The sequence below is a fragment of the Fukomys damarensis genome, unplaced genomic scaffold (genome assembly GCF_012274545.1).
Source record: "Fukomys damarensis isolate Sample0158 unplaced genomic scaffold, DMR_v1.0_HiC HiC_scaffold_37, whole genome shotgun sequence".
NCBI classification, from domain to species: Eukaryota; Metazoa; Chordata; class Mammalia; order Rodentia; family Bathyergidae; genus Fukomys; species Fukomys damarensis.
In genome coordinates this window covers 21,034,545-21,045,463 of record NW_022900949.1, presented here as the reverse complement: position 1 = coordinate 21,045,463, position 10,919 = coordinate 21,034,545, and the positions used below count along the sequence as shown (strand labels likewise).

The 10,919-nt window shown below is 41.2% G+C and overlaps 1 pseudogene; it reads right to left on the bottom strand.

Moving 5' to 3' along the window:
* Positions 1 to 4,530: 4,530 nt before the first annotated feature.
* Positions 4,531 to 4,678, bottom strand: LOC117284555 (annotated as a pseudogene).
* Positions 4,679 to 10,919: the final 6,241 nt, after the last annotated feature.

Sequence of the window (10,919 nt, the reverse complement as noted above, 5' to 3'; positions counted from 1 at the left end):
ATATTAAAAGGTGAAAAAATATCTTAACCCAAATTATACTGCATGATTGGCATAATTGCCTCAAGTAGACACAACCCTAATCACCAACTCTGAATATTGTTCCATTTATAGAATGAACAGGATCATAATTACCTAAACTACTCATTATATCTAAAATTATTTTATGCCATGTTGTGACTAATCCCGGAAAGAAAAGTGTCACCTAAAAACAAAGTAAGAGAGCACGACTCCCTCAGATTCTGAGAACGTATTTGGAACACCTATGATGAATTCAGGAGCTCTGCCAGGTGCTTTGACCTGTTACATGGCTCAATTCATTTTTTTCCTTCTTGTAATCTGATTCTGGGCCTTTTGCACACTAGGCCAACTGTTCCATATACCTGTAGCCTATTTCACTTAATTTAAAGACTAACTCAGTGAAGTGAACACTCATGTTTCACTTATGTGGAAATGGTAGACGACCTGTGAATTTTGAATGGCTTAGAAACTTGATAAAGATCTGGAGCAGACAATGTCTGAACCAAGTTTTATGGCAGAAACTTTCCCTTCAGCTTTAGATCACATGGAATATCATACTGAATTTTGGTACAGTTTCACTTCTAGAGCTATGAACAAGGTTTCAAAATAAGATACCTGTGTTAAAAATGGTAATCTTCTAATTAGCAATAATCAAATAAGGACGATTTAGTGGCTTTTCCTCTCTTTGTCCCTCTGGATATTTATAAAATGTCAGAATTATCACAGATAGAAAATTCTGTAGCTCATTAATATGATAAGTGTTTCACTCTGAAAGAAAAATATACTTCTCAGTAGATAAGAGTTGATTTGCTGTAAGCTTTCACTGTGAACCCAAACTAAACATTTGATTCAGGCTTCTAATTCTGCCTGGAATTCTTCTAATTCTAATTCTGTCTGCTGCTGCCTGATTAGATTGATTTACCTTACTTCAATTTAAGAAATATTTATTGGGCAACTACTATGTGATAGATACTCCCTTAAGGAGCCTATGGACAGGCATAACGTACAAGTAAGTGAGCTACAATACAATGCGATTCAAGCCACTAAATACTAGTGTGGTCAAGGTAGAACTGGAGAAATCACAGTATGGCTTTGTGGAGATTTATTAGCCATTCTCATTGAATGGCTCTTGAACCAGGAAAAGCTATTTTAGTGGGCAAAACAGGTGGTGTTTGTCTCCAGGTGTGCCATTATTTTTTCTTTGTAATTATCTAGACCTTTTGGATTTTCTAAAGTGAGCAGGTATTACTCTGACAATTCAGAAAAATGATAAAGTAAGTAGGAAAAACAAAGCAAGACAACATCAAACACTTATCCCTTGTCACATGATCATCTCTTGAATTTGACTGTGCCTTTCCGTGGGCTCAAAGGAGCTGATTGATTTCTTTGGCTGCTTGGAAGCAGAGGAGGTATGGCAGCAGCTTAGAACCCAACAGGTCAATAATGAAATGCCCAAGTTCAACCTGGAATGATTTTCCTTATTTATTGCTTAGGAATAATAAGAGAAAACCAAATTCTAATTATGCCAGTGCCTACAGAACAGCGATTATCTCAGTAACTGAGCTAAATAGATTCGGTGCCTTAGTGAAGATTTGAGAGGTGATATTTTACAGTCAGTAAGTCAGATCTGGTTGATTCCGTGACTGTGGTTGCAGGTAGACATACGCTGCGTGTATCATCAGATTAATTTTTGCCCCCCCAGGATATCTCTTTCCTTCCATCCGCTTAATCAAGCGCAGAAATGAAGGAGAAAAGAGGTCAAACTCTGTTTCTCCTTCTCTTGATAAAGGGGTGGGAGACAGGGCAAAGCCAGCGTGAAGCAAAATGGTGTTTGAACTGCTATCAAGCTGCAGAGGGTCTCAGAACAGGCCACTTAGCCCCCTCAGGGACCAAGGGGTCTTGGAGGCCCTGGATGTGTTGATGGATGAACCAAAAATGGGCAGTTCACCGCGAGGCTGAGTAAACACATGCTTTAACAGCATAGATTTTAGGCTCTTGAAGGAAAGGATCTATTTTGTTTGATTCTAATTTTCTGCAAAGTGCTACCTACACCTCAAGCCTGGCCCAAATAGCCTGTAAAAATCTGTCGCCTTGCGCTTGTGCTATCTATTTTTGCATTTGCCCAGGAGAATCCATAAAGGATGCGTTTATGCCGGGAGAGCTCCTCACTTGCCTGTGGCTATAGCTGTGGGATAAATCCGTGGGACTCCGTGGAGACAATTGGAAAATGTTACAGTGTATTACTGCTGAGAGCACAATGGTAATGACTGTTTCCAAAGCACCCCTGCCTTTAGGATGCAGATGAACTGTGACAGTCAAGGCTGAAAGAGCCCTTAGGTCTCTGTTTGCTATTGCTGGAAAAATGACACGCTGGAAACAGAATAAATACATTCTAATAGTTTTACTGTTCTAGATGAAAATGAAATAAAAACCAAAATTCATTTCACAGTATATTTGGTAGCGTCTTATCTTTTTTTGTTCATTACTTGTTATACACACACGCACACGCATGCACACGCACACACACACACATGACACTTTGTACTCACAGGCCCGGAAATAAGGTATTTTTCAGAAGTTGAGTGAATGTTTGTGTGTATGGCGCAAACATATCTAAAATTTGTTCTTAATTTTTTCCTTGACCGGTTCAGCGGTATATTGGAAAGAGCATAGGTATTTTTTGCTGCTGTCGTTGTTTTTATTTTTGTCTCTTACTGGAAGACTTTATTGTGTAAAAAGACAAAGGGACAAAATTGTGAGGGTGGAGCTCAACTGAGTCAAGTTGAGGGGCTCGGGCGCCCCCTGGGGTTGCCGGAGCGCAGGCCTGGAAGTGTCTGGCGGGTGGCAGAGGCAGGCCCAGGGCCTGTGTCTGGTCCCCGACTCATTCCTTTGTGGCACTGTTCTCCCAGCTGCAGTGAGCCAATCAGCTTTCCTCTGACTTATGGAAGCCATGGGGTCCCCGTCTTGGAGTCGGCTGGCTGTGGGCGGACTCCCTGAAACTTGTCCTCCTTTACATTGTGGTCGTTGGGTGTCATGTCTCGGCGACAGCGAATACAGCCTGGGCAGCTAAAATGAAGTCTCCACACGGTGAGGCTGAGGCCTCATTAGGCAGAGGCCGTGAAAGGAAGAATCCTGAGAATGCTGCCTGGCAGCTAGGACACAAGGCAACACGCTCACACTTTAAATTTGCTCTCCAAGTCTGGTAATTCACAGGGGCAGATTTATTGCAATGTGAGCCTGGTTTCTTTTTGGTTAAATGTGTGAACTTCCTATGTGCTACAAACAAGAGCCCGTGAACACTGTGTGATGAACAAATCCTGGTCACTTGGATGATAAAGAGAAGACAGAGAGGGACAGAGCAACGCGAAGAGATGAGAATGATCGGGTATCTGTGTCAAAGGAGGGTCTACCTGCTGTCACCACGGTGCTGCCTATTCTGGGATGACTATGACACACCTGCACTTTTTATTACTTTCCTTAATATTAAAGCCTGGGGGTGGCTGACTATTCAGACAGATCTGTGGTTTCCTGAGTCTGAGACGTGGAGGGTTTAATACATTTGACACAGAGTCAAAACTTCCCATACCTCCAATCAGAACCAGAAGAAGGCATTGGTCCAAATTAGACCACTTGGAGAAGTTTCAAGAAAGCAAAGGAGATCCACTGCCTGTGGGGTTTGCCTAAGCGGTGACCTCAGGAGGGGCAAGGATGTGCCAGTGTTTCAGATGTGAATCAAGATTTTTAAGTTCTGTGCACAGATTATGAACGTTTTGCCATCTGTGTGTGGATGGAAAAGGAATGAAGTTTAAATGCTTTAGTTTATTTAAATATTTTATAATAGTGTAAGAAATCATAGGTCCTTCCAAATACATATTGAAATGAGCTAAAAGGTAAATTCTTTTATAATCCAAGTAGGTTAGCATTACTATTTTATCGTAACCTTTATATTTTTGAAAATACTTTATGATCTTTAATTATACAATGTAATCAAAAGGAAAAACAGTATCTATAGAAGTCTAATGTGGTGTTTTTTGGAACCAGGGATCGAACTTGTGAACCTTGTGCTTACCAGGCCGGCTGCCGAATCACTGAGCTAAATCCCTGGCCCTACTGTATGTTTTAATGTAATTTTAGTCTTTCTTGCTAATCAAAAGCTTAGTGTTTTCTTGCCTTGGCATTATATTAAATCTTTTTTTGGGGGGGCACAGAATCTCCATCTATTTAATACAACGTTTTTATAGAAATTACCAAATCATTAAGATGCAACTCAGTCAACATTTATAAATTCCTCCTGTAGATCAGGCATTTCCTAAGTATTGTGGGTCCAAAAGATACAGTGGATAGAGTTTCACTGTCCAATAAAGTAGTAAGTGTCCCTTCAACAAATACAATTCGATAACTACAGTAACAGTAGAGTGTTTTTTAAAAATAGGAACACGGGGAAACAATGGGAAGATAGATGAGGACTATTTGTAAAATATTCCTAGCAATACCTCTCACCTGTCTGCTGGCAGGAAGCTCCCCCTCGTAAGTGCTGTAAATCCCTGAGTGACTTGGGAGTGTGTAGTAGTAATTTAACCACAGCCATAGCTAAACATTCTCTTAAATTGGGGGTCAGGTACTTTTACACTTGATCTTAGCCAAAAGGCCGAGAAGCGATGGTCAGGTACTTTTAAAGAGACAGCAATAAAATAATTGGCTGTTATTGTTGCTCTGCCCAAACTTGCTATTTGGCTAGGACTTAATAACTAACCACGGCCTATTTCTACTATATCGCTTTGGGGTTAATTTTCCTGGGGCTCATGATTGGGTCACTGTTCCTGTCAGAGGGTTCAGAGTAGAGTCCCCAGTTGTACAAATGGGCACAGGAGTCATTTGTAAGCATTTAAATGGTTTCTTTCTTCAATGGGTGTATGGTCCTAGATCGTTCCATTTCTTTCCATGACAATCTTTTTCTGGTTGGTATTTTGATATCTTTGTGGATATAAACTTTTCCCAGATATCTTGCACAACTTTGCCCAACTAATAAATCTTGTTGGTTCTGCCTCTTCCCATTTTATAAAAGCTATGAGTAACTTTCACTAACTTAATTCATAAAAAAAAAACTTTGTGAATTCACATGATGTGAATATACTTGTGAATATGAAATTTACATATTTGATGGAATTTTATTAAAACACCAATGATAGTCTTCAAAGACCAAAAAGGAATCCCAAAGTTTATATAAAACCACAAAGAACCTTGAGAGTCAAAGAAATCCTGAAAAAAACCACACAAAGCAAGATGTATTATATTACTTGACTAAAAACTGTCTTAATTAAAACAGCATGCTATTGGCATAAAAACAGACACTCAGAGATCAATGGAACAGAACAGAGAGCCCAGAAGTAAACCTATGCCTCTACAGCTAACTGATCTTCAACAAAGTTGCTAATAACTTGACTTGGGGAAGGGACAGTCTCTTCAATAAATGGTGCTGGGAATATTGGACATCCAAGTTAGCATGGCTGGAATTAGACCCCTATCTCTCCCCATAGGTAAAGGCTTAAACATAAGACTATGAAACTACTAGAAGAAAACATAAGGCAAATGCTTCAGGACTTTGGGAAAGAAAAGGACTCTTTGGGTGAGATTACAGAAACACAGGCTACAAAAGCAAAAACAGACAAATGGGATTCATATAACTAAGAAATTTCTGCACAGCAAAGAAAATAGCAGAATAAAGAGGTGACCTGCTGAAGGGCAGAAAATATTTGCAAACTGTATGTGATAAGAGATTAATAACCAGATGGTGAAGAACAAACACTTCTATAAGAGCCCCCCAAAACAAAACAAGACAAATAAAAAAACAAGCAAAACAAAATAACCCAAGTAAAAAATGGGCAAGAGATCTAAATAGACTTCTTTTTTTTTCAAAGAAAGACATACAAATGGCCAACAAGCTCACAGAAAAGTGCTCGACATCACTAATCATAAGGAAAAGGTAAATCAAACCTACTCTGAAATGTCATTGCTCTGTATTTAGAGTAGGGATTATAAAAAGACAAAAGATAAGTGCTGCTGAAGATGTGGAGAAAAGGGAACCCTCGAGCACTCTTGGTAGGAATTAGTACAGCCATTGTGGAAAACAGAATGGAGGATTCTCCATAAAAATATATAGCTACCAAGCCGGACGTGGTGGCGCATGCCTATAATCCCAGCACTCAGGAGGCTGAGGCAGGAGGATTGCTGTGAGTTCAAGACCAGCCTGGGCTACATAGTGAGTTCCAGGTCAGTCTCAACTACATAGTGAGACCCTGTCTCAAAAAACAAAAACAAACAAACAAACAAAACAAAACAAAACAAAACAAAATATATATAGCTACCATAACAGCAATTCCCTTACAGGGCATACTGTAGAGTCAACAGAAATGCAATCAGTGTGTCAAAGAGAAATTTGTGCTCTCATGTTTCTTGAAGCAGTACTCACAATAGCCTAGAAACAGAAACAATCTAAGTGTCCATCAGCTGATGAGTGGATAAAAAAGAAATGCAGTACATACACACAATAGAATACCATTCAGCCATGAAAAGAATGAAGTCGCATCATTTGTGAGAAGTAGCTGGAACTGGAGGTCATTATATTAAATGAAATAAACCAAGCAGAGAAAGACAAGTTCTGCATGATCTCCCTCGTATGCGGAATCTAAAAAAGTTGCTCTCATAGAAGTTGAGAGTAGAATGGTGGTTAGGAGAGGCTGGGGAGAAAGGGAGTAAGGGAGGGGAGATGGGGAAAGGTCAGTCAACAGGTGCTAGGAAAGAAGTGCTGTGTCCTATTGGATGCTCTTAAGGGAGGCTGAGGCAGGAGGACTGAAAGTTCAGGGCAAGTCCAAACCACTTGGTGAGACCTTGTCTTAGTCTCTTTCTTGTTGCTGGGCCAAAATACCCAACACCCAAAACTTAAAGGAGGAAAGTTTATTTTGGCTCACAGTTTTTAGAAGTTTCAGTCTTTAGTTGGCTGGATCCAAGGCAGAAGGGGCAGTGTGGAAGGCTCTGGGTGGAGGAGAAATGCTCATGGCACAGTGGTCAAGAAGCAGAGAGAAGGAAGGAGCCAGAGACGAGAACACACCCTTCCAGGTCGCGCTCCCAGTGACCCACCTCCTAGCACGCTCGGCTTCTGAACCCGGTCTTGGGTATGACGCTCCCATGACCCAGTCACCTCCCTAGACCCCAACTCTGAACACATGGGACTTTTGGGGGCACTCTCTGGATGTAAACCATGACAGACCTTGTCTCAAAATAAATAAATAAAAGGGCGGAGACAGTAGCTCAGCCCTGGATTCAATTCCCAGTAACAGGAAAGCAGGCGAGCAAGCAAACAAACAAAATCAAAAATTGAAGAAAGGACTGAACATTTTCCCCATAAAGAAGTGGCAGCCGAGTGAGGAGCTACATGTTTACCCCGGTTTGATGTTACGTAAATACGTGCAGGTTTATATATCAGCTAAAAATTAAAAAAGAAAAAAGAAACATTGGAATACTTAGGAATACTAGAATAGTTTTCTTTTGATAGCCTTGTTGAGCAAAAATATTAGAGATCAATAGATGAGAGAGGTACTTAAGTGCTTTGAATCAAACATCAGGAACAACAGTGATTTTCTTAGTACCCTGTCTGATTTCCCACAATCTTCTGAGGAAAAGGGCAGAGCAGATTACTGGCTGGGTGTGGCAGGAAGGTGGCTTAGGGATGTCAGGCTCTGCTGAGAGCAGGAGCTGAAATTCACCATGCTGCATGAAACTCACCTCTCACCCTGGGCACCTGTGTCAATGCACATTGAATTCATGGAAGAAATGTAGCAGCAGAGTTTCCTCGGGGGAGTATTAGAAGCCACATCTAACATTTAAGAATGCTTACTGCAATGGCAGGAGCAGAGTAAACAACACAAGAATATATTTGTTTTGGTGTGGGAGGTTTGTGAGATACATTCCTGCTTGAAAATGTGAGATCCAGGGCAGTTCTAAACAGCTTTTTACTTACCTAAAAACTATTTAATGATTTGAGCGGGGAAAAATATGCTATTTCGAAAGTGTGTGCTACAAGTAGTTTGAAAATTGCAGATCAGTAAGGGGTAAATAAGGGAAGGGATTGTGTGGGGAAATAGCTAAAAAGGGGGGTGGGCTAGTAGGGACAGCGACACTTTTCTTTCTCTGAAGAGAAAGAATAGTAATTGGGAGTATGGGGTAAAACAGAAACCTTCAGGATTTTGGAAAGGTTTAACCAGAAAAGCTCAGCATAAAGATGCAACTAATCAGTGTCTTTTTCTACCTTGTGTAAGGACAGGGGAGGAAAGAGAATCAGAGAGTAGAAGATATTGCTAGAAATATACATAATTTATCAGCACAGATAGCCCTAATCGGCCAAATGGCTTTTTCAGCTGTAAAAATTGAAAGACAAGCAGTTAAGAAACTACAAAATCTATTTGATGTCTTGCTGCTCTGCAATGAAATCTCAAGAACTTAACCAAAACTAGGTGGCATTTTTTAGAAGTGAGTTTTCTGACCACGTTGAGGGTGAAGTTTGCAGTATTGCATGGTGATGAGGGGCGGTCACTGGCGGCAGAGAAAGGCTCCAAGGCGATTTGTGCTTTCTATCGGGAAGAAGAGGGTCATTGCACCGATACTGCAAAAAGAGCAAGGAATGAGGAATCTTGCTCATCTTAAGCTGAATTTTATTGTTGGATAAAGTCTGATTTTTTTTTTTTTTGTTACCAGGGATCAAGCTCATGACCTTGCGATTGTGGGCCAGGCAGCAGAACCACGGAGCTAAATTCCTAGCCCAAAGTCTGATTTTTTTTTAACAGCTGCAAATCAGACTTCTTTCCAACACTTGGGGAGGGGCCACTCTTACTTCCCATACCCACATTTCTATGGCATCAGTAAACTTCCTCAAATCTCAAATTGACTATATAAAGATAATGTTATACTTAAATAAAACACTACATTAAAAAATTCATTGAGAAAGTACCAGGCAGTGTGTTGAAATATAAATTCAGTCAGAAACTTGCTGTTAAATTCTCAGGATATTTAATATAACTATGTCATTATGAAAAGGCAAACTTTCTGTCCAATTGATATAGCTTGCAGCCACGAGTCCAGGAGGATGGAAAGCACACCAGGAGCCAAGGAGACAAAGTAAAGCTCTATTTAGCACTGGTGGGCCAGTCTGCATTCCCACGCGGGAGACTGGCCCTGTCCATTACTTGAACAAAGAAGATATACATTCTAGGAGGGTGTCTTTCCAGCGAGGCGTCTTGGGTATACATTCATAGGTTACAGAAATTGGATACGCATTAGCAAGCGGGCTTAGTCAGGGTATGGGGTCACACACGATACTGGCAACGTGTTTATAGGGTAATTTAAAATATGAGGTCTATATCTCATTTGCATTCTGGTGAAATGACCAATCTCTTCTAGAGTAAAAGAACTTCCTGAGATGTGGGAGGTGGATCATACGTGTTGGACAACAAAAATTACAGTAGGGAATTTCCCATAGTAAGTCCAGTTTGAACTGTGGAAGCAAAATTCCCTTTCAATTAGACATTTATTGTTACCCCATTCCCTTGGCTTGAGACTAAAACTCTTTAAGCTGGCACAGCATCTGGAATATTAAAAGGCACTCTGTGATAGTTACTTGATAAACACATGAATAATTCATTCCTAAAAAGTCTCTGCCTTCTCTCTCCCTCCCACCTGTCAGTTATGCATCGCTTAAGGACGGGTACAGTCTGAGAAATGTGGCCCGAGGTGACTTTGTTGCTGTGCAAATGTAATGGAGCTCAAGATCACAGCTCCAGGGGAAGGGGACAGGTCTGGCTGGTGAGCAGTAACCACCACCGATTTCTACTTCCATGGTTCTTAATCACTTAATTATGTTTCCAGGTCAATTGCCCGTGAGGCCTCTCGCTGGCGACATTCGCATTGGGTTTCCCATGTTTAGCAGCCGCGGTGAACACAGCAGTCTGAAGTCAAAGGAAACACGAGGGAACACTTTGCAGTCAGGAGACACAGCGAGTACAAGACGGAAGGGGCTGCTGCCCGCGTGCCATGGAAGGCAACAGTCAACTTGTATTTTTATAAGTAAAAGTATGCTCTAAAATAATGCTAGCAAGTATAGTGCATCTGTAAGGCTGGCCCGCACACTTCAAAACTGCCAAGTTTGCTGGGGAGCTGGTAAAAAGTATGGATTTCCAGGCTTGACTGTGGAATTTTGGGGGAAGGTTTGGGAATCTGCATTTCAGCAGAGAGTCCTGCGAAAGCAGCCGCACGCCTCACTTCAGGAAACACAGCCCCCTTGGATCCAACCAGTTGAGCTCTGCTTTGACAAAGAGTGTTGCTGGTTTGCAATGAGGAAAATGCAGGAAATAGAAGTTGTCTTTTCCTTCCTAAGGGATTGTGATGAGTGGCTAAAAGGGGAATCTGAATGAAATGGAATGGTAAAAATGCTCTTAGTCTTTCTTTCTCTTCGAAGAGCTCTTTTCTTAGTGAACATGGGGTTACCGGTTATGCACAGTTACTGTCACTGAACCGTCGTGGTCCTGGCGCAGTGCGATGGCTCTCATCTCAGCACAGAGCTAGGGAGTGATGTCACAGGAAATCCATTTTATTGGGGGATGGGCGATGTAAAGGGGAAGCCTTGTCATTAAAGGGAGGCGATGATCCTCCCTGGACTTATACTGGTAATTACCAGTGATGTAGTTAGTTACTTTAAGGCATAGAGAAAACCCCTGCAGCCCCCCCTGTTCATACCCATTTCTCTAATTGGTTGCTTTTTTTGCTCCTCTCAAGTACTTCGGTATTTCTATTTTCTACAGCCAGTGCCCCCCCCAGTTTCAAACTAGCACTGTTGATTTGTTAACTCTACA